The 12169-nt window shown below is 48.7% G+C and overlaps 1 long non-coding RNA gene across 1 annotated transcript in view; it reads left to right on the plus strand.

Annotated features, from left to right (window-relative positions):
- The window catches only part of LOC114065124, a 21804-nt gene continuing 9635 nt past the window's right edge, over positions 1-12169 (plus strand). Inside the window, exons 1-2 of the long non-coding RNA XR_003572878.1 lie at positions 1-358; positions 10586-10589. This is a non-coding gene — a long non-coding RNA (uncharacterized LOC114065124). The remainder of the gene's footprint in view (positions 359-10585; positions 10590-12169) is intronic.

A 12169-nucleotide genomic window follows, 5' to 3' on the forward strand; every position in this document is an offset into this window, starting at 1 on the left:
TCCCCTCTATTCCCCCTTCCTCCACTTCATTATCCTCCCCTTCCCTCTCCTGTCCTCTCTCCCTGGCACACCGTGCTCAATCCTGTGCTCCTGCCAAGGTGTACAAATCCAGGAAGATGTCACCACTGTCACTGCTGGATCCTCCCCTGCCCCCCTCCCCAGTGACTGACTGACTGTGCAATCAGGTCTGACTCCCCTGCCCAGAGATAACTTATCAGTGCACGTGCTGCCTCTTGAGAAAGGGAATGTCTTCACTTTCCAAAGTCACGGAAGAAACTGGAAAAAAGGAGACTCAGTAACTTTTAGACACTTTACACAAGGCAGGGGTGAAGTTCTCCATGTCCCTCTGCATCTCATTGTTTCACAGTGAAATACCCCTTTCATTGACACCATTCCTGGAGCAGGGACAGTTCTGTTTCCAGCAGGGCCCCCGTGGTGAGGTGTCCCTGCACAGGACAACACCATCCTCCCCTGCCCTCTGCTCCTGAGCAGACTCCCAGTAAATCACTGTGGTGACACATCCCAGCAGCTCCAGTCCCCAGGGCTGTTTTCCAGAGCAGTGCAGTGCTTACATTTTTGTGGGGAGAAGCTTAAGTGGCTAAATGGGCCACATCTCAAACCCAAGAAACAATCATCCATTTCCCAGCGACAAGGACCTTTGGATCCATCTGCTCAGTCCCTGGACTGCAGGATGCTTTAACATTTATCTCTTTTCAGTAAAATACCTTAAGGTTTTAGGCCAACTATATATGTATTTGGGGTTTTTTAATTCTTTTTCTCTCTAAAACACAGCTTAGTACCAACCTGCTTCCTACACTGCCTGACCCACTCAGCTGACAACTCCTCCAGCCCCTTGCTCTATTTCTTCTCCTCCAAGGAGCTGCCTCAATCTGCTGGTCACAGTGATGTCACCTGTGGTACTTGGCTCTGAAAAAGCAGGTTTCAGTGACACTCCTCAGCTTACAGCCTGCTGCACAGATACTGAAAAAAAAACCAAAACACCAAAGCAAACTCAAAACACATTTTAATTAAGTCAACAGTTGCTCAAAATCCACTTACACAACTTTTCTTCTAACAAAGAATAACAGTGTGTGTCTGTGCTTCTGTACTACTTTTTTAATATATACACACACACCAAATATACATTTTAAAGTTCTCTTGAGAAGCAAATTCCAAACTCCTCTATTCCTAAAGGCAGAGTTGTTACAAAGAAGGAACTTATTTTTCTGGAAAAAAAATAAAATAAAATAATGTGCCCAGAGCTGCAGACTCCAGTACTGCTGTAGAATTCCAGCCGACAGCACACTCTGACTGCACTTTATGATCCTTAATTTTATTCAATACAGGGCTGGGACAAACCACTTCCAACTCCCCAACTCCTGTTTCTGGTTTGACTTTCCCGCAGCCTTTTTCTTACATCTCTGCTCTGACAGCTTTGAAAAAGGGCTCAGGGCAGCACAAACCCACCTGCCTGAGAAAATATTAAGAGGACACCGAGCAGTTTGACTGAACCAAAGACTTTTCATGGTTCTCCAGCAGTAGCAGATTTTCTGGACTGGGAAAACTTGAGGCAACCCCAGCACCAGGGGAGCACTGGGACCAGCCCTGCACGTGCCTCGAGACAGGAGAGGGCAGAATCCTACAAGGATTCCTGCCAGAAAGAAAAGGTTACCCATTAACCAGTGACAAACACTGGGGAAAAAAACAGTCTTTTTTTTTTTTTTTTTGGTGTTTTTCTCAGTAGAAGCACAGCACACCCTGGGCCAGAAATCCCAATCTCTGGGAGCAAACTGCAGCAGCTGCTTTGGGTCAGCTCTGCTCAGGGCCTGGGGACACTTGTCAGGCTCCAGTGCCACACGGGGTTTTGTTGCTTGTGGTTTGGGTTTATTTTTGTTTGATTCCCTGCATCTGACACCGCAGCGCCTGCCCCCTGGGCCCAGCACGACGTGTTCTCGTGGTGGGTAAAAACAACCTTGTACCTCTGGGCTGACTCAAAAGCACTGAAAGGCCACGAGAGAAGTAAACAGCTTCCATGTGCATTTACAGTTTGGATAAATGGCCGGGTCACCCAAAGGACAAGGGCTGCTACGGGAGCTGCAGAACAATGGTTTCTGAAAATGCCAGCAAAAAAAAAAAAAGGAAAAAAAAAAAAGTCCCCTGCACGCTGCAGCTGGAGAGGAATTGTAACAAATAAAAGAGAAATCCATCATACCAGCCATCCCTCAGCCCTCCAGACACCGCAAAAGCAAACATTTGCTCTGCCCCGGGAGGGTGACTCACCATTCCTGAGCTCTGCTGCTCCACGGCCCTTGGCAAACAACTCACAACCAGCAGAACAAACCACCGCGTATCAAAATAGTGATGTAGCAAAAAAACGTGTGTCTGCTTGGAGGTTTGGTGGGAGGGGGATTAAAATAAAAAAAAAAATCAAATAATTCTTTAAAATGACCCATCATTCACAGGCCCAGGCTCTGCCCCAGCCTGCTCTTGGGTAGGTCAGAGCCCTGACACAGCAGCACCAGGAGCACCACCAGGGATGTTCCCCCTCTGCCAAGGCAATTCCAGGCCATTCCATTCATCCTTTTTCAGGATTTATTTTAATCTCAAAGTATGGAGGAAACAGTATTGGAGGTAAAACATCCCAGAAATGTGAAATTCTGTTCAGCACTACCTGCTGTGCCAAATACATCTGTATTTGTGGGGTAACAGCACTTGCACTAAGAGTCTTCAGAGGATTATAGAGACAACACAAACTCACACCATTCTCTCACTGGTTACTCTCTGGTCTTGCAGCACGACACCAGTTACTACCTGTACATTTTGCTTCACTGACACTAATCCCAACTGCTCATCCTGCCCATTAAAACAATAATATTTTAAACCAAACCAGTTTCCCCCTGGAGAAACTCTCTGCTGCTGATAAAACCTTGAGAGCAAAAGTAAACAGCTGCCAAGGTCATAATCACACCGAGATCATAGCAGAGCTGACATTTATAAGCAGGTTTAAGAGCCAACTCCCCCACTTTGAGCTTCCCGATTTCAAACACTAAAAATCCACATTACACAAACAATTTCACTCGCCTTTCTTTCTTTTCATAGGTACCTTTTCGCCCTCTCCTTTGAGCACATGCCAGAGGAATCAACACGCAGAAGAACAGGTATTTATACACCACCCAGAACGCATCCCAGGCCATCCAGGAATTCCCACAGCAGTGTCAGCTGCACTCACAGTCTCAAAAACAAGCATTGCCCAAGCAGAGCTCCCAGGCCTGTTTGAGTACCAGCCATCAGTGACAGGCCCCCCAGCACTGCTCATGAGCCTCAGCCTGAGCTCTGTGTGCACCCCAGGATCATCCTGGTCCTGCAGGATCAACTTGCTGCAGGTTCCCATGGAATGCTGAAATAACCCCCACACCGCACAGGAATCCACGTGCACACCTTGCACACTGTGCCAGCGCCTCACCACCCTCCCTGTAAAATATTTCTTCCTTATATCTGGTCTAAGACTACTCCACTTTACTTTGAAACCATTGTGGCTTCTCCTGCTTTAGCAACAGGCCCTGCTAAAAACTTTGCTGCCCACACAACCAACCCACTGATGCTCTCAGGGGAGAGCAGGTTCCACTGCACCTTTCACACACAAATATTGAACCATGAGCCACTTCTGACACAAAACACACCACTGACTGAGGATGGACACAATCCCAGTGCCTGTGTATCCATAGAAAGCGCATCCACACCTTCTCCAGGCTGTGCCCGGCAATGATTCCTTCACATCCACACCTTCTCCAGGCTGTGCCCGGCAATGATCCTCCCCGTTCCCTGCTCTGCCCAGCCAGCAGGAAGGAACAGGTTCCCACCACGAGCGGGGAGGAGGCATTTCTGGAGGGCTGGCTCCTGTTCAGCAGGGAAATGTTTCCCTTGGCTCGCCGGAGTGGCCGGGACCGTGCGCGATGCGGGGCCGGAGGAGCCAGAATTCCATCCCACCCCCTCCTCCCCATTACTCTTTTTGATTGGCACTTTAATGAGGGCGCCGGGGGTCGACCCCCTGCCAGGGGGCCGGTTCATGCCCCGTTTATCTCACAGTCCATGTAAGACTAAAATAACACGCCAGGCTGAGTTTCACTGGCTTGTGATCCCGCAGCCCACCGTGATGGATTGAGTGACTGCAGCAAGTTGGCAGCTAAAGTGTGTTGTAACAGTATCTTTCTGTCAGCGCAACACAATGGATTTGCTGATTCCCGGGCTTTTCCCGGTGTTCGCCGTTGCCATCGGCTCGCGGTTCCCCCAAAGTTCGTTTTCCGGGGGGGGCCGCGGAGCGATAATAAATAACACACCGAAGGTTACGCCGAGCTTTCCTCCTTCCCCTCGGCTGCTGAGGGAGGGAGGGGGTTCGGTGCCACGCACAGGAACAGCCAGAAATCCACTTGCTCCTCCAGAAAGGAGGGGAGGGGGGCGGCTCCGCTGCTCTTTTGTGGGAGCTCGTTCTGCCGGGCCAACTCAAGGCTTTTCACCGTGAGAACAATCCAGCACCAAGGGTTGCCTCCTAAAGCAGTTCTCTCCCTCCACAAGAGCTGTTGGGTGATTTGGGGCTCAACTTCACAGGCTGCAGAGTCAGGACTAAGAAGTCACAGACCTTGTCATCACCTTACTTGTTTGCACTGTTTAGAACCACCAAAACCATCCGTAGGTGCACTAGAATATCCAGGAATCCTGTGCAAGCTCTGGATGACGCTTTAGATCCCTTTATTTAATACTAAAAAATATCCTTATATCTCCTCTATAGGAAAATCTCAAACAAGAGGGATCGTTTCCCTTTAAAAGCCCTGGAGTCTTAGGAAAAGGACTGAATTTTTATAAGTCATCCAAAGAGGTCCTCTACTGAGACCTTAATTCTGTGCTCTGTTTCCTCAATATCCTTTCATTCTCCTTGCCACAGATAAAGGAAAAACACACTGGGATATGAAAAGGAACATGATGGGGGAAAAGGGGCAAGACTGAGGAGCTGCTTGGAGAAAACACAGCTGCTCTCAGTGGCAGCTCTTGACCATACAGATCACTGCAGATTTCAAGCCACAGTGCTGGAGAAAAGAGCCTCACGAGTTGAGGATCTTTATTTGTGAGAGAAGAGACAACAACCACCAAAAACTGGAGCAGCAGCAGCAGCACACGAGGTCACTACCAGTGCAATTCTCCCCGAGTGCAGAGCATGCAATGATCCCAGAACTGCTCCAGAGGTTCCAGCCCACTCCTGGACACCCCAGCTCTGCAGCCTGCACACACACCACTCACTGAGCTTTGAACCAGCCACCTCAGAGCCTGCCAGCAACACCAGCCCAGCCCAGAGAGCAGGGGATGTGCTGCAAACACCGTTGGAAGCCTCACTGGAGCTCCCTCCACCTCCCCAGCTCCATTCCAGGTGGGATCTGCCCACACGAGCCCTGAACGTTCCTCTGGGGAGAACCAGACACTTACACCTTAACACAGGAGAGGCCATCCCAAGCCTGCAGCCAGAAAGCCTGGGAATTATTGTGAAAAACGAGTGGGTGGGGGAGCTCAAGGGACCAGTGGGAGGATGCGGGAAATCAGTAACGCTGATTTGAATAACTGGTAACAATCATTAGATCTTTTTTTGGGATGAATCATCTCAGGGACTCATCATTTAAATGATGTCACTCAAGGGGCAGGAAAAAAAAATACAGTAGAAGCAGCCAGCCTGCCATGACACAGAGGGTTTGGAGCCACAACAGGATTGGCCAAGCTGGTCTGGCAAACTTCACCAGCGCGTGGAAAAGGGAGCAAGTTTTATGGAGAATACACACTCTGACAGATCAGACAAGCAAATTGGTCTTCAGCAAGATTGTGATGTTACTGAGAGCTCTGCTGAATCGGCCTGAACTGCTGGAGAAGGAGTAGCCTCGTTTATCTGATGACCACTGACCTTGTCCTTGTCCCCCCGTCCCCTCCCCAGCGGTGGAATTTGCATTTGAAACTGCAGGTTGTAAAATCAGCCAGCCAGAACCACCCCAAGGGAACCAAACCAAACCAGAACAACACAGCAAAACAACACAACAGCCCAAACCAAGCACACAACAGAGTGAGTTTGAACAGAGTCCATTCTCTGGGCTCATCAAACCCACCCAAGAGCTCCTGTCCTTGCAGGGGAAAGGGCAGCAGAGGAGGCAAACCCCAAAACCACTCAGTGCTCCAGGAAGGCTCGTGGCTTCCTGAAGTCAGGGATTATCTCCAGGTTTATACAATGCTCTTCCCTTTTCAGACACCCAGCTCCCAGCACTTACCATCCAGAAGTGCACTGACAGTAAAAGCTCCTAAAGGAAGTGTGTGGGGGGGAATCTATCAGGGATTTTTTTTTTAATTTTTTGCAGTTTTATGGAATTTAGGCACACAGAGAAAAATACAGGACCCAGCTCCTGGAAATGCTGTGCATTAGGCAGCTCTTATTGGTTTCAGACCTTTCTTACCTACAGTGAGAAAAAAGGGAAAAGGAAAACTAGAGGAGAACTGGAGAGTCCCAGTTCAGCACAGGGTTTTTAGCCTAAAAACTAGGTTGAAGTAATACCAGGTATTACTGTCCAAAAAACCTGCCACACCACAGAGCAGAAGAATGGCCTAAAAAACCTATCAAAAACTTCCAAAACTTCAGGCCTCACCAAGTGTGATGGAGCAACTGCTTAAGAAGCAGTAACTTCAACTTGCTTACAGCTTTCTGGGGAGGAGAGGGAGTGGAGGCAGTGGGGATTTGGGAAAGGGTCAAGTTCAGCTCTTGGTTCCAGACACACCTCTGGAGCAGAGCCCACTGCACAGAGGTGATGTGAGCAAGAGCCCAGAGCACCGTGTCGAGTTATCAATATCTGTTATTAACAAAGAAAAAAAAATTAACCTTAAAGGTTAACACAATGCTGTGTTTTTACAACATCTGTCAGCAATTATTTGTATTTACTCGCGCTGTAAATGCAGAAGAAAAGTCAGAGAAATAAACACCAGAATTCCCACCAGTCTTGCCTTTTCCCACAAAGAATCTTCTCATCATCCCTGTTTAGACACTCTCATTTGTTCCTTGCCCTCTCCAGTGTGGAATTTCTTCCCAAGCCTCTATGACCAGAAATTACCGGTCCTCGTCGTACCCTGGAGCGAATAACAACCAACCCCTCTGCAATCAGCGGTGTTAACTCCAGGATTCTGAAGAACAGCAATCAGAACTATAATAATAATTTCTTGGATTCCAAAGAGCAAAGCAGCCCCCTCTGCAGTCCCTGCTCTCCCCTTGGCCAGGCTTTGCACTGCAGCAAACAGGGAGGCAGGGACAGCAAGGGCTGAGCTCCCAGTCGTACTCCACCTGTGCAATGCAGGGTGAGGAACAGGTTAGCTGGGTGAAAAGTTCACTGCAAGCTGAGCTGTCTGTTTCTCTTGCTTAATTTATCCGATATTTGGCTAACCTTGCTCTGAACCCAGCCCCCAAGACCCCCTTCCTCTCATCCCTCCCCAGCGGGTTCATGTCAGCCAAAGACACCGCCTCTAATTCCCTTCTCCCTGACCCTGCTCAGCGGAGCGGGGGCTGGGACACAGGGCCAAGCACAGATAATCATTATTTATGCTCCAAACTTCAACGGGAGCAAACAGAAAAGCCCTACAGTCAGCAACACCGCCTGATACGGTGTTTGAGCTTATCGGGCTTCCCAAGGCTGGATGGCACAGCCCCTGCACCCTTCCTCCTCCTCCCCTCCCCTCCTCCTCACCCTGTCGCTCTTCCAAGGATGCAACGCTTCCTAAAGTAGTTTAGAATGGATGCCTGATCCCCTCTGGCAGCCCTTGCCAGGGGACTGGCACCCAGTTCCCACTTCCACGATCTCCAAGGTGTCAGTTAGCCCAGTTATGTCGATTATCCCGTTCGTGCAGCTCAAGATCCTCAAAAGGAACCCGACAGACACACATTTTACAAAGCACAGAGCAGCAGCTGCAGTGACACAGAGACCTGACACAGAGACCCAAAGGGTTTTTCTCACCCCCAATCCCAGCAAAATCAGCGGAGGAAAGGCTGGGGGGTAGGGAGATGGGATGTGCTACTGCTGCTCTTTGGAAAACAGGATTCCCTGATCCACGGACCTTTATGCACCCATAAGCTGCTCATCCTGCAGAATACAGACAAGCTGCCAAGCAGTTTCCCTTTCACTGATAATCTACAGCTTTCCCACCCTCCCTCCGTACCCAAAAAGTGGACGACAAGAACCCCTCAGTGTTCCCCCTGCCCTGCAGGGCACCGGTTTCACCCCCCGGTGAACACCCTCCCCACCACCTCTCGGCCCCGCACGTCAGAGCCGCGCTCCGGTGATGCAAACTGCGGGAAAAGCTGCCCGAGAACAGGCGTTCCTGGCAGGCTCCCCGTGTTTTCCCGCTGTGCTCAGCACCGCTCCCAACACTCTCCGGGGCGGCACAAAGCGCGTTTGATGGGCTTCTCAATGACCGGGCACATCGTCAGACACCGGGCACCGACCGGCCCTGCCGAGCTCTCCCGGCTCCCTCTCATGTTTAATCCCAAGAATCCACACGTTTCTATAACCCTCCTGCTGGCACTCTCCTCCTCCTCCTCCTCCTCCTCCGTGAGAGGGTGACTGAGGATGTGCCGAAGACTCTGCTAATTGAGCAGAACAAATGTTTCCTGTAAACCTTAACTTCGTTATTACCATTTTCGACCTGACAAAGAGCCCTACGGCTGTTCCACGGCTTCGATGCACCTGAGCAGCTTCAGCTGCAGTAGGAACTCTCACAATCAGCTTATTATTTCTGTGATCTGCATCATCACAGTGCCCCAAACTCCATTACGGTATCTCTGCACACACAAAGTTCCTGTCCCACTGACTGGAGGGGCAGAAACAGCCTGACAGCTTTACAATAAGTGGAAATTCCTCGTGGTCTAAGAATAATATTAAACTTGCTTCTCAGGGTCACTGGATGACCTCGCCTTGACACATTTCTCTGGCAGCAGTGCAGACTGGCCTAGCTCTGATGTGGTCACTAATTTAATGACACCATCCATTCCAAACTTCCCCACTCCCACACTAAAGCAGCAAAATACCAGTTTACAGAGGGCTCTTTGAAATAAAAAAAAAAAAATCCCAGCACCCCTCACCTAGCCCTGCACGTTTTCAAGGCATGGAAGTTGCTAAAAAGAGCCAATTCAGGTTGTGAGAAAGACATCAAACTGCTACAGAAGTAAACTGAAGATACACACACCAAACAATCAGCCCACATTGCATAACTCACCTGGTATCTGTATTTCTCAACAGCACTGACCACTGCATCAGGATAATTAAACTATTAAAATAATAGACAACAGTAATTTCCATACAAGCAGTTCTTTGTGCAAACTTCCAGAGCCTTTGGTAGGGATTTTAACACCTCTTCAAAACCGGTGAAATTAGTCACAGGTGGGTAAAAAGGGACAGAATTGCTACAGGAGGTGCCAGATAAAGTCAATCACAGGTGCCACAGATCCCAGTTGTTGGCTCCTTCCACCCACCACACAGCAAAGCAAAAACACTTCAAAAGAAGCCACCCCAGCATAATTAAAGGCAAGCTGAACTGAACAACTCAAACTGTTTACAAGTGCAGTTTAAGAATCACATAATTAAAAAAAAAAAAAAAGGCACAAACTTGACACAGCCATTTTAACCCTTTAGGCCTAGTAAAACCTGTCCATAAAAAGGTGTCCCCTCCCAAGCCCAGGCAGTGCCCCAGGACCATGGACATCCCTGGACACTGGTGGATTGGCAATGAAATCAGGACTGACATCCCATCAGCTGGATCAATGCTGGAACCAGGACTGACCATCCCTTCCCTCCTTCCATCCTCCCGAATTCCTCTCTTCCTTTCTCTCTTCCCTTTATCCAAACCCCACTGCCACGTGCTTACAGCTCAGGGACCCTCACACCAATTTCCACCTGAGCATGTCATTTACTAATAAAACTTCCTGATTGTTGGTGGACCCTCTGACTTTTGTCATTGCTTTTGACCAGGAGCGTTTACAAATCTTCCTTCCACGGTGACCTTGGCATCCGTGGGAGCTGGAGGGTGGCACTGGACAGCAGGAATCTTGACCAGGCACATCCCAGGGCTGTGGCCAAGCCCAACCATCATCCACTTTGCTACCTACGGAGCAACCCAACTATGAAACCATCGCTCACATGTGGGATCCATTAGGGGGCATTTCGAAGGAATTCACGTTCATTGTTCCCCTTGAAATATAAAGGTTATAAAACTTAACGGCCGCATGACAAGGAAACTCTAATGAAACACTCGGAGATTTACAGAGCGACTGCTCAGCTCTCGGGGCTGGAAATGGCTGTGCAACAGTCACCACGACCTGTGGGCTGAGGGCTGAGATTTTGGGCAGTTTTCCTTTTTTTTTTTTTTTCCTTCCTCTCTTTCTCTGACCTTGCAGGCCGGTGTTCGGTTACCGCAGCAGCTCCGCAGTCAAACAGAAACACAGCTTGGATCTTCTTTCAAGTATTTATTTCTTTTGCCCTGTTAACATCAAGTAATGAAAGGAATTGTAAGGATTTTGAAGGGGGGTGGGTGGGGGGATAAAAGGAATGAAAGCAGGAGAAAGGGGGAAAAAAAAAATATGGACATAATGGCTTAATTTTTCACAGCATGTGCAGCACAAATGAACAGTAAACACATCCCAGGGAAAAATGCAAACAAAGGCTCAAAGTTCCAAGAAAAGAGCCCATCGTGAGTGCCCCCGAGCAAACATTTCTGTGATTAAACCCTCAGAGCCTCTGTGGGATTTCTAGGCCAATTCAGCACAGCAGGTACCTCCCCCCTTCCCCCAGAACATCCCTGGGCAGGAGCAGCCACAGGGCCAGGTTTCCAAGCCTTGTTTTGGCTCAAGGCATGGAAATGTTGCAATTATGGCATTAGGAGGAAGCTGTAATCTAATCTAACGGGTCAAGGACAAGTGTGAAAATCTGATTTGGGGATTTGCCACCAGGGTTTGTCTACACAGAGTGAAATAATTAAGCAGATTTGTGGGCAAACACTGTATTTTGCAGTGTTTCTGACCTGGATCTCAGATGGTTGTGCCATCAGCGAAATCGTAAATTGTCTCATTGTGTGACACCAGGCAGGACTGTACAATCTTCTGTGTCCCCCTTCCTGTGTCTGTAACCAGTGGAACTGCTCTGGTAGGGGCAGGTTTGCACAGGGGAAAGTAAAATACTGTGTTGGCAGTTTTAAAAGATGAGTTCCAGATCTGTCCTCCAAAGCAGTGCAGAGGCAGAACATGAACATCAGGTGAACTGAATTATTGAATTCAGCAGCAGCTCAGCTCTCCTGGTAATGCACCTGTGTTCTCTGCACACTCAGGAATTCTGCTTATTCTGCATTTGTTCCCTTCCCAGATTTCAGGGGCAGCACACCTCTAGTCCACTTGTGGGTTTATTTTTTCAAATGAACTAGAGGTGAGTATGCACAAATCCAAAAAAATCATCGTGCCTTTCCCCTGGTGTGGAATCATGCCGTGCCCTGATGTCAGGAGGTCACTTTTATTTCAGTGACCTATTTCCAGTGTGATTATTTTCCCCCTGATGATCTGAGGCCGAGAGTGACAGAAACAAAACCGAACTGTGAGAATTTTCTGCTCTAAGTAGAGGCAAATGCACTTTTGACAGTGTCCCAAGTTAGAGTGTTTTTTTTTTCCCCTTGAAAACGTCTATAGGCACGTTTTTGATCAGAGGATTGGAATATGTCATGAGAACGCACTCAAATATGCGTTTGCATTAACACTGCTGCCAGAAGCCATCTCACAGCCATCACCAGACATGCTGGAGCCCCTAGAAAGCTTTCTGTGGGATTGGAAGGCATCCAGCCAGGGGAAAGCAAAGCCACCATGTGATGTGGATGGCCAGTTCCACAGGAAAACTCTACATTAGCGAATGGCAAGAGCTCAAAGCGGGAGTTGCTCGCAAAGCAAATCACCGCTCGAGAACCATCAAGTGTTTGATAAATGGAAATCTGAAAGGGGTCTATGGAAAAATAATCCAGTGAAAGAAAACAGGCTGATTCTACAGCAGGAATTGCCCGTGTCAAGCAGCACTGCTGGCTGTAATGAAGATCACTGGGATACGAGTTGCTCATCCAGCCTTAAAGT

Source organism: Empidonax traillii, unplaced genomic scaffold, assembly GCF_003031625.1.
Source record: "Empidonax traillii isolate 1590-97213 ecotype Southwest subspecies unplaced genomic scaffold, ASM303162v1 scaffold623:size392626, whole genome shotgun sequence".
NCBI classification, from domain to species: domain Eukaryota; kingdom Metazoa; phylum Chordata; class Aves; order Passeriformes; family Tyrannidae; genus Empidonax; species Empidonax traillii.